This window comes from Thunnus maccoyii, chromosome 13, assembly GCF_910596095.1.
Source record: "Thunnus maccoyii chromosome 13, fThuMac1.1, whole genome shotgun sequence".
Lineage (NCBI taxonomy): Eukaryota > Metazoa > Chordata > Actinopteri > Scombriformes > Scombridae > Thunnus > Thunnus maccoyii.
This window is the reverse complement of record NC_056545.1, coordinates 28,384,105-28,400,393: the sequence shown is the minus strand read 5'-3', so window position 1 is coordinate 28,400,393 and position 16,289 is coordinate 28,384,105. Positions and strand designations below refer to the sequence as shown.

The 16,289-nt window shown below is 38.6% G+C and overlaps 1 long non-coding RNA gene across 2 annotated transcripts in view; it reads right to left on the bottom strand.

Moving 5' to 3' along the window:
- LOC121909871 overlaps positions 1–16,289 on the bottom strand; it is a 34,025-nt gene that overhangs the window by 15,966 nt on the left and 1,770 nt on the right. The window contains exons 2-3 of one of the 2 annotated variants that reach the window (XR_006099542.1): positions 7,921–8,023; positions 6,483–6,654 (exon numbers count right to left, since the gene is read on the bottom strand). This is a non-coding gene — a long non-coding RNA (uncharacterized LOC121909871). The remainder of the gene's footprint in view (positions 1–6,482; positions 6,655–7,920; positions 8,024–16,289) is intronic. The other variant, XR_006099543.1, reaches the window with a different exon arrangement.

Sequence of the window (16,289 nt, the reverse complement as noted above, 5' to 3'; positions counted from 1 at the left end):
CAATGTTAATTATCCTGCCTTCAGTGTCTTGAAAAAGGAAAAAGTGGGAGAAAATGAAGGAATCGATGACCTTGTGACATATATTCCTTCAAATACAATTATAGCAACTGTGCGGTTGAGCTTCAGCAGGCTGTGGCAGGAGAGCACAAAGGTGACACTCTGACAATATGACACATCTCCCAATCCACCGTGGATAACTTGCTTGGCTGATATTGAGACACAGGGATAAGCTGAGTAGAGGGTGGCAGTTCTGGCTCTGGGATCAGCAGGGCTGGATTCAGTGTCAAGGTGAAGAGGCCTTTGGTTTATGAATTTGAAACAGTGAAGTCCATCTGTAATGAAGTTTCTGTCTTTGATCTTTACTTTTTTCATTAAATTCAGCCTATTTTCATTTGCTGGTACAAGTTGTTTATCTGCTTGAGATTGGAAAAAACTATTCAGCCGTTTGTTGTTATGCAGCAGGAAATAACCAGGGGCTGGGAAATTTGATGACATTTACTCTTTCTGGCTACTATTCATCTAGAATCTCTCTCTCTCTCTCTCTCTCTCTCTCTTACACACACACACACACACACACACACACACACACACACACACACACACACACACACACACATACGCAAAGCATTTTGTGCCATGTTTTGTCTATTTAGTCCATGCTGGCTATGTATTTTTATACAGTATGTAAACAACAATTTTTATTGTCATTCACTCCTCCCTTCTTTCTGTTTGCTGCCTTCAGCTTTCCCATTGATTTCTCTTCAAATTCAGCTCTGAGGACTGTCTGTTCCAATTAAGCCTGCATCATAAATGCAAGGAGAGAATCTGACAAAACTGTCTGAAAAACATCTGGGGCATCTTTCAAAATGTCTGCGTCCAGACTGGAACTCCTTAGATCTTTGTGTTGAGCCCTCTCAGCAAAACCTGTAACTGCTTGCACTGAGCAAAAATAGCGTTATTCATAACTGTGAGCAAGAATGGGCACAATGAATTGGCTAGAGAGTATAAATACAATAATCCGACACAATACGACGGTGGCCCTGAAAGCTTGACGCATAGCAACATAAGAAAACACATGCAAATAAACAAAACAAGAAATGGAGAAAACATCCTCACTAATTTGGCAGTTCAGATGCAGCCTTTAGAAATAAAGAGCGTCAAAGAAATAAAACACAGGCAAACTGAGAAACACATTAATTAATTTGACAATATGCTGTATATGCAGTATAACAAAACATGCTAACCAAATAACACAACTAAATACATGCATTATTCAAATAACACTGCAGATATGTTGATACTCAATGATTAGTTAATTAATCAATTAGTTGACTAAATCAACTAATTAAGTGGCAACTATTTGTATTCTTTAAGAAAAAAATACCAAAAATTTGTTGGTTGCAGCTTCTCAAATGTGATGATTTGATGCTTTTCTGTGGCATACATGATAGTACTGAATATCTTTGGGTTTTGGATCGTTAGTTGTACAAAACAAGACATCTGAAGACCTCATCTTGGGCTCTAAAAAATTAGGCAGGGATTTTTCACTATTTCCTGGCATTTTATAGACAAAATGATGAATCAATGAATCAAGAAAATAATCAGCAGATTAATAGATTAAGAAAATAATCCTTTGTTGCAGCCGGCACTGACACCGAGTCTGATACCTATAGCCTACTTATATAATAGCGGAAGATATGCAATGTTAAATATATATCTGGCATCACACTTTTTTCATAAGCTACTTAATCCAAACATCAAAAGTCCTGTTTCAAAACGTATAAAATGATCACCTTAAATTATTTATATGATATGAATGAAAGTTTAAATGGCAAAGAGATCACTCACTGTTGGAGTTGTTAAAACTACAAAAATACTCATAGCCCACTCACGATTGCAGACTGATGTTACAAAGTGGAGGTTCCGCCCTCACAACTGATCTTTGGCTGAGTACTGATACAGCCTGAAGAGTGCAAACAAACCTGACAACAGCCAAGTCTTATTTTGCCTTGACATCAAGTCACTCATGGAATTGATATTAATTAGTTACTGCCGCTATGACATACAACATTCACCATTTAAACCGGCAAAAACAACTGTCAGCATCTGCTAAAAATGAGACACTGCTAGCTGAATGTGTTCTATTGCTCTTTATTAATGTAAGACCGTAAATGTAGAATAATATCATGGGGCATGTTCTCTTTGACCTACATTGCTTGTCGTAGTTGGGGAATTGAGGAGAGGGTTGAAAAAGAGTAGAAGAAGAGTTTGAGGAAGTCAAGTATATAGCTGTTGCATAGGCTAGTGCATATATAAAATACAACTCATCACCTGTCAAAAATCTGACCTTTGGTGACCCCAGCTATTGCTCTTAATGAACTTGAGTAACCCTGGTGTCATCCAATCAGATCGCTCCATTTCTGGTCCAATCAGATCGCTCCATTTCACCAAAAGGCTCACCTTCCAGATGAACTCAAGTAACCCTGGCATCATCCAGTCAGATTGCTCCATGTCTCATCCAATCAGATTGTTCCATTTCACTGATGAACCAATGAGAGGAGTGACATCAGATTCAAATGAGAGGAGCTAGCTGATGATAAAAATGGAGCATCTGTTTTAGTGTGAAATATTGGAAAAAGAAAAAAAAACTCAACATGGCCAGGAGAACCGCCAATTCCTGGGTAGTTTGTGACATGAGCTGTCAAGAATCTGTAGCAATGCAGGTGAAACTCAAGATGGCCAAGAGAGCCACCCAGTCCATGGTGATCTGCAAGACACCTGTGACGAGCTATCAAGAATAATGGGTAGCACCCAAGAGGCGCACCTTGTATTTGTGTTGGACCCAGACGCCTCCTACTGCCTCGCTTCAGGAGGAATGGGTTTTAGAAGTGGGAGGTACATGGGGGTATGTGTTTAACTGTAAGGCAAATGAAGTGTATTTTTATCAGTTGGATGGAGGGGAGACTTTTGGGCCCCTCTCTGTAAAAGCAATGCTCACCTCAACGGACTGGGCATACCACCCCAATGTGACAGAGCAGTGGAGCAGTTCAACCACACTATGAAAAACAAACCTGCAAAGCTACTCTTTGAAAAGGGGAGTGAATCAGATGGAGTTGGTGTATAAAACCACAACCCATGCTGTAAGTGGATTCACACCATTCTACTTGGTACATGGTTTAGAGGCTAACCTTCTATTGGATATTCTGCTTGATGGCTGCCCTAAGCCACAACAGCTACTCTCCCAAGACTCTCGAAACAGTTCTATGACAGACATCTGACATACTGTCCTTATGAGGATGGGGACCTATTAATGACCATGCCCAGAGCAATAAGTTGGCCCCACTTTGGATTGGGCCTTATAGGGGGGCCAATGGGGGTTGTGCTGTGCCCTTCCAGGGCATGGGGCACGGACCTTTAATGGTTCCACCATTAACCGCACTGGTGGGATTCTTGCCTCCTCCTCTTCCTCCGGCCTTTTCCTCAAGGGACCAGGAGCAAGCCCCATCAGCCTCCAGCCCAGGTGGTGGCATGGGGCTGCCAGAACTTCCCTGTCAGTGCTTAACTGACTAAGCTCCATCTCTTCCCCTGCCTTCCCTCTTGAGCTCTCCTGAATCTGTTCCAGTTGTGCCTAGGGGGCCATGGACCAGCTCCATGGCCTACTCAACTGCCTTGAGTGAAGTGTCTACCTGGATGTTTTGCTGACTATCTGTTAACATGATGTGTTTGGTTTGCAGCTACAGCTGTTGCCCTTGATGGGTGCATTTTGTTCTCTGATTTCATTTAATATTATGGTTTTCAAAGGTTGTTCATTCTAACTGTTCTTTAGAAATGAGGGCATTTCTTTGTGGGTGGGTGGGTGATGTAAGATCGTAAATAGGAAATAATTTCGTGGGGCATGTTCTCTGTGACCTACATTGTTTGCCGTAGTTGGGGAATTGGGGAGAGGGTAAAAAAGATTAGAAGAGTTTTTCATTATTTTTTTTATTTGATAGGGACGATGTAATTTAACATAGTTCCAATACACAGCATGAAACTGATGTACTGCACTGTTGTCCCTAGTTGGGCTTTACATATACAGTGTAATTAAAATATATACAGCTTTCATCATCATAAAAGCCACAGTGCACTACAGATATGGATGTACAATAAAATACACATACTGAAATACATTGATTGTGATGTACAGTTTGAAAGAGAAGGAAAGAAAAAAGAAAAATTAACAAAACAATACAATTAGCTAAAAATGGGTACAGCTCTGGTTTGCTTTTAGCCAGCACTTAACCTTTGTTGTAAAAGATTTTATATCTGGAATTAATTTGATTTCAGTTGGCAATGTGTTCCAGAGTGGACAGCCCTTTATGGAGAAGGCTGATTGTCTAAATTTAGATCTACGATATGGTATTTTACAGTTGCCATTCACCATGCTCCTTGTTACTCTGGCACTGTCTTGTCTTTGGATATATCTGGAAAGAGGCTCAGGGGCTAAACTGTTGATACATTTGAAAACTAATTTAAGAAAACAAAAATGAGTAAAGCTTTGTATGTATTTTTTCAGTATGTGACAGTGATGCCACCAGACAGGCTCTTCGTCCATTATTTTCAGTGCCTGATTGTATAAGGATGTGAGGTGTCTTGATTGTGGATGGTAATGCTTGAGTCCATACTGTCATACAATATGAGAAATGAGAGAAAGTCATAGTGTGCATAAATAACTGAGCTGCCTGAGTTGATATGTAGTGCCTGATTAATTTAAATCAATTAATATTGGTCTGTACTGTTTTTGAAATCTTCTTTACCTGTTTATCAAATTTGAGTTGTGGATCTTATTCCTAAAAACTTGAAATCATTGACCTCTATTTCTTCATTCTATATCTTGGAAAAACACATAGAAACAGATTTTTTCAAATTCAAGAGATACACTCTTGACACTCCACTTCCTCATTTTTTTTTCCAATCGAGAAAGTCAAGTGTATAGCTGTTGCATAGACTGATGTGTGTAAACTGAGAAGAATGCTACATAAGATTCCATAAAATCTTACCTTCACCTCTTGTGGTATTCTGTACATCTTCGTAACAGAAGAGGAATGAACAAGAGCTAAGGGACAGTATTATTGTTAACTGAAGTGATACTGCAGACAAGTATGGTGTTACACTGATAAGAAAGCAAGAGTAGAGATAAAAGAGTTTATAACAGACTTGTTAGTGTCAGAGTTAAAAAAAAAAAAAAGAAAAGTATATTCGCACACACTGTTGAGCTCGGCTGTTGTAAAAGAGAGCAGCTTTGTCATACAAGCTGGATGATGTGGAAAATACAGACGAGTATCATAAAGAAATTAAAATATCTCTGGATCAGCCTCAGCACCAATCCTTAAGATCAGATCAGGACATCCCTAGGTTTTAGTGTGGGTTAGGGTTTAGGATTAGGGTTAGGGTTTAGGATTAGGGGTAGGGTTAGGAAATTCTTTTTTTATTTGTTTTGTAACTTAGTTTCTTTTTGTTCTATGTAGCTTGCAGTGTTTCTTATTGGCTTGTGTCTGTATTTGCAGCAGGTTTTTGTTTTTGGTTGTATTGTCTTCATTCACGTATATAGTTATTAGGGATGGGTAAAAAAAATTGATTCTAAGATGCGTCCTGATGGGTACATGGATGATTCTGCATCGATTCACAAATGTCAAAAATCAATTTTCTAAATGTTAATAACATGATGTTGACAGAATGAAAACGCGAAACTCAACTGTGAGGGCAGTGCAGCTGCAGCAACCAGACAGTCAGCGTTTTCTTTGATTGGGTTTTGTTTAGTTGCAGTGTGTTGAGTTCTCAGGCCCACCATACAGTATAGTATTGCATTTCTCTTGGAGATTCACATATCTGAAGTAGATATGTAAAGACAACTTGTGACTGGGAACCTGCTGGTTCTACTGGGTGGAAGCTGTTTGTGAAAGCGTTTATAAAGGCGAGGCACACTGTTGTCAGAACATAGCATGTGTACTGAGTTGACTTTCCCCAAGGTACAATAAGTTAAAAAAAAATCCCACACGTCTGACCTGAAACTTAAGGCTCCAGTGTTGGTATCATGCTGTGGTTTGTCCATATTGGCCTGTGCTCTGTTCATTAGTCTTTGATTTGTCTATATCCCTGTTGGCTTGAGCTCTGTTCACTTGGCTTCAATTAGATTTAATACAACAAGGCTGCTGAGCTGCTGACTAGACTTCAAAGGCTGTGGTGTTTTTCTTCTGACATACAGATAATGTGCGGTGTTCTAGTTGTTTAGTGTTACATGAACGGAACTATGATGTTGGGGTTGATTTACTTTACAGCACTTTATGACCTTCATCAAATATATTAAACTACATTTTTATTATTATCAGCAGTAGTATTGTTGTTGTTTTATATGAGTACAATTATTGCTCGGCTTACGGACACATACAAGCAGACATATTACACAAAAAAAGAGCATGATATCAGATATTTTTCTGACTCACCTCAGGAATGTCAAGATGGATGTCATTTCTTCAGGTAGCTGCTAACATCATTAATCAGGATGCGAGGCAGAATAGATGGGTGATGTCAACAGTGGAGCCATTTCCCTCACTCATGTTCTGATGCCATGGATTGTAAAAATCTCAAAGAAATATTTGATCTGTCCTTTGACACCTGTGTAAAGAATAGTACATTTGATGAGAGCAGTGAATACGTTGAAGTGTTAGTGTGACCATATCATTTAAGAACACTAATCTGTGGCTGGTTATAGACTTTGCAAGGCACTTAATACATCAAACTGAGGAGAACTTCAATTTCACAAGCACACATAGACAGTACATACCAGTCTATTTGCCTCTTTCCAACAATCCACTAACTATTAACTCAAAGGTCAATAAATACAAGCCCACACAGAATGGATTCTCTGGCATTTTCTTTTAGTACTTTAATTTTACTCAATTAACTACAATATTATTTGCCATGACAGATGTCAGAGAATGTTATATTTTTTATTGTCTTAATTCATCTCAATATCTACAACTGGATTTATAAAGGGTTTAGAGAGAATATTTTTGCAAGAAAGTTGCTACTTTTACATATCCAATTTAAAGTTGGAGCTGCTTTATTGCAAAAGGTTAGACATTTTTCCAATATGACCACTTTAAGGTAAATTCATTGGCATGCTGTGTAGCCCTTAGCCTTAACAACTTAAGGAGGGCACAGAGACACTTAAAGTTGGTAATATAGTTAATAGAGTGGGTCTAAATAATTGGGAAAAGTAAATTGGTCTTTTAAAAGGTTATCTGTACTCTGACACAGGGCCACCTCTCAGGAATATAAAACGACACCTTGTTAAGTGATTGAACAGGCTCATTTCAGCAGCTATTTTCACTGCAGCACCCTTAATTATTTAATTTTCTCCTCTTCTTGGAATCTACCTCTAATGGATTGATTTTTTTCCAAGGGAATTGGTTTATAAAACCTCTATGAGAGAAGAGTGTGGCAGGGAGATGTCAGAAGAGAGGAGAGCGAGCTACAACAGAGTAGAGGGTTGGAAGCAAAGTGTCAGTGAAGACGAGAAGCGAGACAATGGGATGAATGTGTTGTTGAAATTCATGTTTGTGCCTTAACAGGCTCTCTGAGCAATCACAGCCTCTTGTATTCCATAAGCTCCATCTAACCATTTGTTGGAAACCATTTCCTCACAGTCACAAGAAAGAAAATTAGCATCAGTGATTGAACTTCAACATCCTGGGGTCAAATGAGTATTGGACTTGAGCTGATGTGTTTCAGGGCAACATAGATTTTCATACACATTTGTACAATCTCATTGAAATGAATGTCCTTTGGGAGAGATAGCGAAGGGCTCAGCTGTAATGAGAATACCAAAGAAGTTGTGTCATTAGTCATAGATAAAGATACATTATATGCCAGACTTACTTGGCCTCTGGGGCTTTACTGTATTTTTCTTTGACTGAGGTTTTCTTTTTTTTTCTTGCTATGCCGCTGAGATTCACAATCTAATAAATTCCCTTCTCTGAGCCTGAGAAATAGAAAGAAAAGGCAATTACTGAAGGAGAAAATATGATAAGGGTAAAGAATTGAACTCCAACTGTCAAAAGAAGATGGATTAGTTTTGTTCGGTTACTGTAGGTAAGTCAAACAGGCTATATTTACTGTGTGGTTAAGGAAAATGAAACCCAAACATCATAACGTCAAGCTCTGGCTTACATGCATAGAGATGTACTCTCCAGGGAAATAATCAATGATTGTGTGAAGCAATCAGTGAACTCAATAATCTGATGCAAATTTACACAGTGTGAAACCAAATGTAGTTGCTTTGATAATGAAAAACAGCTTAATAATAGTACATAGCATGTTTTAGCTACTATGGACTTACATTAGGGTTCATGAAATAATGTTTTTTTTTACAGTTATCTGCGACTAGTAACAAATTGCCATCTTTTTATGAAAAAAATAATTTTTTGACCCATTTGGACCTGACTCCTGTTATTTTTTTCGATAATATCTCATTTCATATTCATTTCATTTATGTAAGCTAAAGTAAGTACAAAAAGGGGGGAATGTCACAGGTTCACCGTCTTAGTGACTATTTTTCATGCTGTTCACCTGCCTGATCATTAACTCTCCTGTCATTATAGATCCTGCCACACTCATCTTTCCCTGCAATCACCTCATTCCCCTCACCTGAGTTTCCCACTCATCTCACCTGGATCCCATTAGGCTCATTGGTCACTCCTCATATACTGGTCTACATTCTCATGCTCCTTGCCAGATTGTCTAGTGTGTTTGCCTAGCTTTCCAGCATTTCTTAATCTATCTATCCGCTCGCCTATTTCCCGGTCTTGAGATTTGCCTAGTCCCTTGGATTTGTCTGGCTGATCTCCCTGTCTGCCTGGTTTGTGACCCCTGCTTGTTTTTTGGACTGATTAAAATATATTGGACTCTGCTCCTGTCCCTGAGGTCATGCTTTTGGGTTCCGAGGTTCTGAGTCGTTACAGGGAAAGAATACATAAAAAAGCTTTTAAGCTATCGAGGGACAATAATTAGTCATTAGAAATAATTTTGTACTGTATATATCCCCCAACGTTACAACTGCATTTTAGTGACTAAGTTTAAGAGAACACTTAGCGAACCTCGGTGCCTTATGCTGTTTATTATAATGCTATAAATTAACTAAAAAAATAATTTATTCTTAAGTAAAATTTTGGCTGTAACCGCAAAGACAGTCAAAATCAATTACTAATCTAATAAATCTCTAAGTCAAATCACCTATTGTCTGTTTTAATTCCCCTTTTCATTTCCACAGATTAATGCAGGATATAAATTTACGCTTTATTTCTGTTCAAAAATAAAACAAAATGTATTTTTCAAGCGTACATAGATTGATGAATGGGGGTTTTCTGGCTTTTCTGCTGGTGTTCGTTCATGTTGGTACAAAGTCCCAGTTTGTGCCAAACTTTGAAAAACCTCGCAGACTCTTTGACAGCAACATATTTTTAGGACATGTCCTGAATCCTCAAAAACTCCTCTATACTGCTGGAGTTAAATACATTGTGTCTGCTGCACAATGAAATAAACTTCCAACCAACTATAGAGACCTTGCACAACTTGTAATGATTTTCATATACAAACATTGTATTTGCCGTGTATGGACATTGAGGGCTCTTGTGTAATGAAGTTATAGTAGTTGTTTGAAATTACTGCTAGGGCAGGTGCAGTGAAGAGGTGGAAGAGCGTGAAGTTAATGTTCCAAAAGGGAGGATAAATACACACAAAATATGAAATCCAAGCAAATTGTGTAAGTGGGTAGATGGAGACCGATTATCACTTCTTTGCCTGTTTGACAGTGGCTCAAATAAAAAAAGAGTTTTAAAAGTTGGTTCCTCAGAGCACAATTGATCAGTAAAATGCCTGGAATGAAAACCAATTTTTCCAAGGAGAGTTATCTCTCAGACAGGATTGCGAATGCTTTTAATTTCACTCTTAACAAATCCCATTCACCATTCTTGGAAAATGAATACCATTCCTCTCATTCAGGGTGTGTGTTTTTAAAAGGTTGTACTGTAGCTCCAATTCTAATGGCAAACATCAGTGTGGAACAACTACACAATGCAATAATACATATAAGACCTAATATGATTGCCAAGTTAAAGGTGTTATTATGTGTGAATCATGTGTTTGGTTTTGTGTGACATCTAGAAAGCAAAATAATCTGTGGACACTGAAGACTTGATCACAGAAAAAGACCCTGGCTATCCTGCGGCTGCTCACTGTAATGATGCTCACTGACATTTCTCCTCCTACAGGCTTAAAGCAACGCATACTTCCTTCCTTTCAAACTGAAACAGTCCATCTGGATCTGTATTGCAAGGGGAGTATTAATACATACTGTAATGTTTTTGTATTTTTTGGACTGACCTCCTTTTTGCTAAATTTCTCCATTTAGAAAATTCATCCTCAGTAGGACAATAATTGACACACTCTTCCTACAAATAATGATTTGCAACTGGATGCTTATGTGATTTGCTTCGCTTGATTTTTTTCTGTGTAGGTACGCAAATAGACTTTGATTCTTACTGCATGTACAAGGAGCCAGTGTAGAGTATTCTTTATTATGTGGTGTATTGTGTTAACTAGCTGCACTGTGACCTTGTTTCTTTATATCTGAATACTATATTCTCCTCCAGGTATTTTCTGTTTTCTTCTCTTCTCAGGTTCTAACTCTTGTTCCAACTATTTTCAATGATTAGGGACTGCTCTACAGTGTTTTTTCTTTGTATGTATTGTGTGTTTGTGTTGATTGACAGTTAATAAATAGACCTTTTTTGCAACAGACATTTAGACATGTCATAGTCGGAAAGCACACGTGTTACTAATTACATTAACAAGTTCTATTCAAGTGTCCCAGTAAGTCATGATAATGTGACAGTGAACCAGCATGTGCAATACCAGGACACTGAAACTGAAGCAGCTAAATGGAATTCAGCCATCATTCATGTTATTATTTACACCTGTGCTTTACTGTGACATGTCCAAGTGTCCTCCATTAAAAAGACCTACTGTTGCGCAGGTTTCTCCCTTGTACACATAAATTGGAAGCTGGTGATGATTGGCTGTGTCTATCCTGACATTACATTGTTTATTACTTTGAGCTGCTTGTTCAGTGCATCATGAAGGTCTGTTTATAGACCCTTCTCACACCAGACATCTTGACTTGTCAAACACAGGTGCAGGTTAAGGTGATTAATGGCTGAATTCCATTCAGGTGTGCCAGTTTCAGGGTCCTGGTATTGTGCATGGTGGCTCACTGTCACGGCTTACTGGGACATTTACATGGAACAGAGCCATCACTAATGTTATTAATTACACCTTTCCTGCTATAACAAGTCAAAATGCCTGCTGTGAGAAAGATCCATTGAAACAAACAAAGATGGCACAGTGCCTTAAAAGGGGATATGAGCACCCAATGTTTAGCGTGCTATATTTAATATTTCGAATGGGAAAGATTTCCTGCTTCATCACTTTACGCTTCGCCTCTTTTGTTCTGTAATTACCTTTGAAAGTGTACATGCTGCAGAACTAATGCGCTTTGCTTGGTTGATTCTATTGAAATGTCAAATTGTTTTCTTCAGAAAGAGTACGCTTGCTGGTCAATGATCCTGAAAGACAATTCAGAGGAATTGCTGAGTAACAAGATGGCTTCAGGCTTTCTCTTTGAAAGGAGGATTCTGTTTCAGAAAAAAAAACATACTCAAAAAATAAATACAAATCTCTCGCTCTGAAATGTAGATTTTTAGATATAGCTTTTTGTTTTATTGACAAGACAAACGTATGTAATTTCTTATATTTCAGCATGCACAATGAATGAATAGAATATCTGCTATTAGGATATAAACAAGCAACGTAGAATTAGATAACATGCAAACACTCAATGCATCCATCGTTCTTTGAACACTAACAGCTCATCATGATGTCTTTGCCGAGCCTTGGTTGACAATTAAGCAGAGAAGTAATTATAATGCTGGAACATTGCCAAAGATTTTGGAGAGCATTCACCCAGAGGGCAATTAGCTTCATATAACTTCCTGAATGTTGACTGAACACTTTGATTATGTCTAAAACAAGAGCATAACCTGACATGCTGTCAAAAAGCATGACCACCTGAAGTATGCATTGAAAAACCTGTCAAACCACAGGACTGCAAACAAGACATTAGATTAATTTATGCATACACTGATCCATAATACGATTGACTCTTGAAGGATTTACAGTAGTGGCCCAGGGCTAGACAGAGGCTCTGGAGTATGTCAGAGATTATACTGTACCTGCTTGTGGTGTCAAAAGAGTCAAGATACCCAAAATATACAATTTTTACAATTATAGTAATTCACTTTTTCCAATGTCGACTAAACTGTGAATCCATTTTCATTGCTTTGACACAAAATGCATTCAATGACCACATCTTTCAAAATCCATGAACTTTTGTCATTTAAACTCAATCACCACCAAACCTCTGTGTGTTTAGTAATTTTTGCACAAGCTTACATACTATTGTATAAAATTAATTTTACATTAAACACCTAACGCAAAATGACTAAATCAGACTGCAGTTTGCTACATTCTGCTACAAAAAAAGAACTTAAAGCACATAAACTAGTAATTGGGTCATATGACACTGAGCACCTCATTTCATTCCTTGATGACCTCTATGACAGACTTGTGCCAGGTGAGGCTGAATCCAGAAGATTTTGTTATGGTGTGGGACAATGTGGTATTTCACAATTCTCTTTTACATCCCATCCAAGGATGCTTTTTCTTCCACCCTAAGGCTGAAATACAGCAGGCACGGATGTGGCGTGACACGTCGCAGCATGGCCGCAGCAGAGCGTATCCATTATAATCAAGTGAAGCTGCTATGTTGACCGAGGAAACCATATGTACCCACATGGGAGCATCGTGTGGCTCATCTCTATTTTTATGCAGCTGGTCTATTTTTTTCTCTCTAAGCACGGCTTCAACATGTAAAAACTACATATAAGTGTGTAAAAAAACAAGTACAATCTATTGTACCAGAGGCAATGTGACGCAGCAGTGCAAACTTGTGTTTTTTTTTTTTTTACATTGCACATTAAAATCAATCAATCAAATCAATATGTATCCATGATCCTGTAGTTGAATTATCTAGTTAATTAATTCAATCCCAGTTAATATAGTCTACGCTTCCAAACCCGGTATAACCAACTGCATTATCACTTGGCAAATCTCAATGTCAGGCACACAACCACATGCAACACAGACAGAGTTAGTGTAGCAGGTAAAAAACCCTGCTCTGCCCTGCCTAAGTGACGTGTCACGTCCATGCCTGGTGTATTTCAGCCGTTACTCTCCATTCCTCCTTTTCTTGATGGAGGTGGAAAGTTTATGACTACCAGCCAGATCAGACACAATGAATGCTGGATGTCTGGACATATCTACGGGAAACTGCCAGGGATATATCAGGCCTGTTCTGATTCCCAGGTCTTCAAATACTGACACTTTGACATGGCCCTCTGTATATGGGCATAAATATGTCACTAGAAAATGAATTGGAGTCATTTATATTTGAATTTGAATGGCTCAACTTACATAATTGCATTAAAAAACTGAATTTGAATCACATGATTGGAATTTGTATTGTTTAACTTGAATAAATGCGTTGAAGAAATGAATCTGAATAGCATAATTTGAAGAGAGGAAAAAGTCGTTACAACCGGATGTCTCAGTGAACTGAATTTGAATTATGAGAACTGAATGTGGAAGTATTGTAGGCTATATAGAGAGCTGAATTTTCAGTGAGTATCAAATTTTAAGTATCAAATACAGTTTCAGAGCAACTGAATACAATTTCATAATATTACATTCAGTTTCAAGTTTATTGGAATTCAGTTCCAAATGAATAAATTCACTTTCAAACTATGCTATTCAGATTCAGTTTTTCAATGCAATTATTCAAGTTAGCAATACAAATTCAAATTATGTTCAAATTCAGTTTCTAGTGAAACATATTTCTGCCCATATCAGTGTCTCATAGAGACGCACATGGTACCCTTTGGCATAGTGATGCACCAGGCTTTCAACTATCACCAATGTAAACCCACCCACGGCAATATTAGGTCAGAGCAAATACTCCGGCTGTCCATTGACTCCAATGTTAACCCAGACACGATGCTATAAGACACTCTGAGCATCAGTCCCATTGGAGAACCAAGAGGAGGACCCGCCATCTGGAAGAACTTTCCCCACTGCCAATTCCCATGTTAAGGTTTTCTTTGAATGAAATGATATCCTCAGCATTTCTCAACAAAAATACACAAAAGTCTACTTGATAATTCAAAAATATGATAGTTTAATGTTATGGTCATCAGTTTTAATTATTTCTCCTTCCATTCTGAGAAATAAATTTTTTTTGTCAGTTTTGGATGGCAGAGGGCTACATTATGAGCTTCAGCCACCGTTGGTATGGAGAAGAAGTCACCCATTACAAAACCATTACAGAATTTATTTCAAACTGATTAAGGGTTTGTGTGCACCTACCACACACACACACTTGGTGATAGAGCACAGGCATGACTCACTGTGCTGTATCACTTGGTGCATGATGGATGGGAGTGGGATGTGGTGGGGGCTAAAATCGGTTGTTGAGGAGAGTGATGGCCGGGTGTGATGGGTCCGCCTCTATCCTGCTGGCTCGCTTCCTGGCTCTGGCATCGTGCAGAGCACTCACAGGCACCTGTTCCTGGCCTGTACGCCACCTGGCTGTTTCCACGATGTGTTCCAGTCTGAGTTTGGTGTTGGCAGAGGATGCGGGTTAACACATAGTGATAGAGGAGGTGAGGTGTCGATGGTGGCTCTGTAGAACTGGGTGCAAACTTTCAAGGACTTGTTCATCTTCTAGAGCAGTCTGGGGAAGAACATCCTCTGGTGAACTCTCTTGATGACATTAGATGATTGTTCCTCCCATTTTAGGTCGCTGGTGATGTGTGGCACCTGAGTTCTCTGAGCCGTTTGGAGAACCAGGGCTTGTGGTTATTGTACCTTATAATGATTTTGGTTGGGAGGCAGATCTGCTCACAGAAGTTGATATATGAGCCTACAGTGTCAGCAAATGACTTATTGTTGTCCTCAGGGCTTCTCAAAGACTCCATTATGCAGTGAGATGTGAGATGGAGCGGTATGCATGTTTTGATGGTGTAGTAGTAAAAGTGGTTCAGTGTATTACCATCGCATGTGGCACACATCACGAGCTGTTTGTAGCTCAGCAGTTCATATGAGAGAATTCATGTTCATGTGTTGTGCTTCTCAGATGAGGACTTGCAGGAGGATGTAAACATCTGCAAGGATGACAGACAAGATTTCTTTCAGGGAGTAGTATGGTTTGCACTTGATAAACACTCACTCCAGGATACTAGAGCAGTGTAGGTATGTTTTTAGTACATCCGAGCACCAGTTGTCATTGATGTAAAAACACATACCTTCTCCTTTTGATTTCCCACATGCCACTGTGTCCTGGTCAGCTTTGATGAGTTGGTATCCAGATAAATCCACAGCGGTGTCAGTGATGTCATCGTGCAGCCAGGTTTCACAGAAGAAAAAAGGCAGACTTCCTTTGAAAGTCTTTAATGGTCTGTTAAAGTTCTGACTTAATCCTTCTTAATGCAGCGAGAGCACAGGTTTGAAATGCAGATGGATGGAAGTGGTGTGTGGTGTCATTTCTTCTTCCAATTGAGGAGGACAACGGTTCGCTGTCCTCTGTAGCGCCACACTTTTTGCTTGTGAGCCGGGTGGCCTTTCCAGTTGTCTATGGGGAGTATGCAATTGTGGATTTCCTCCAATGGACCCAAAAAGATGGACATGCCAAAAAAAACCCCAAATGATCATCTTTATTCTAGGTGGAAAATGCAATATTTTAAGACAGTTTCAACATTAAAATGTGTTTTGATAACATTTCTAGCGATTTATAAAATCTATTTTCATAATCTTAAATCAGTGAATGTATATGATGTTTAGTTTGTTGGTTATTACGAAGATTCTTTCAGGTCTTTCTGTTGTTGCTATGGTGGTTGCTATGGACACTGATATCGCTGAAACCATGCAGCTTACATGTCTGAATCATTGTCTTTACGTTGTGTAGTTATCTGAGCTGTTATTTTATTTCTGTTATTTTATGTAACTGTTTGATGATGTTCTTTCAATAAAAAACTGATTTTATGAAACAGATTCATTCAATTTGAAATCCAGAATTTGAA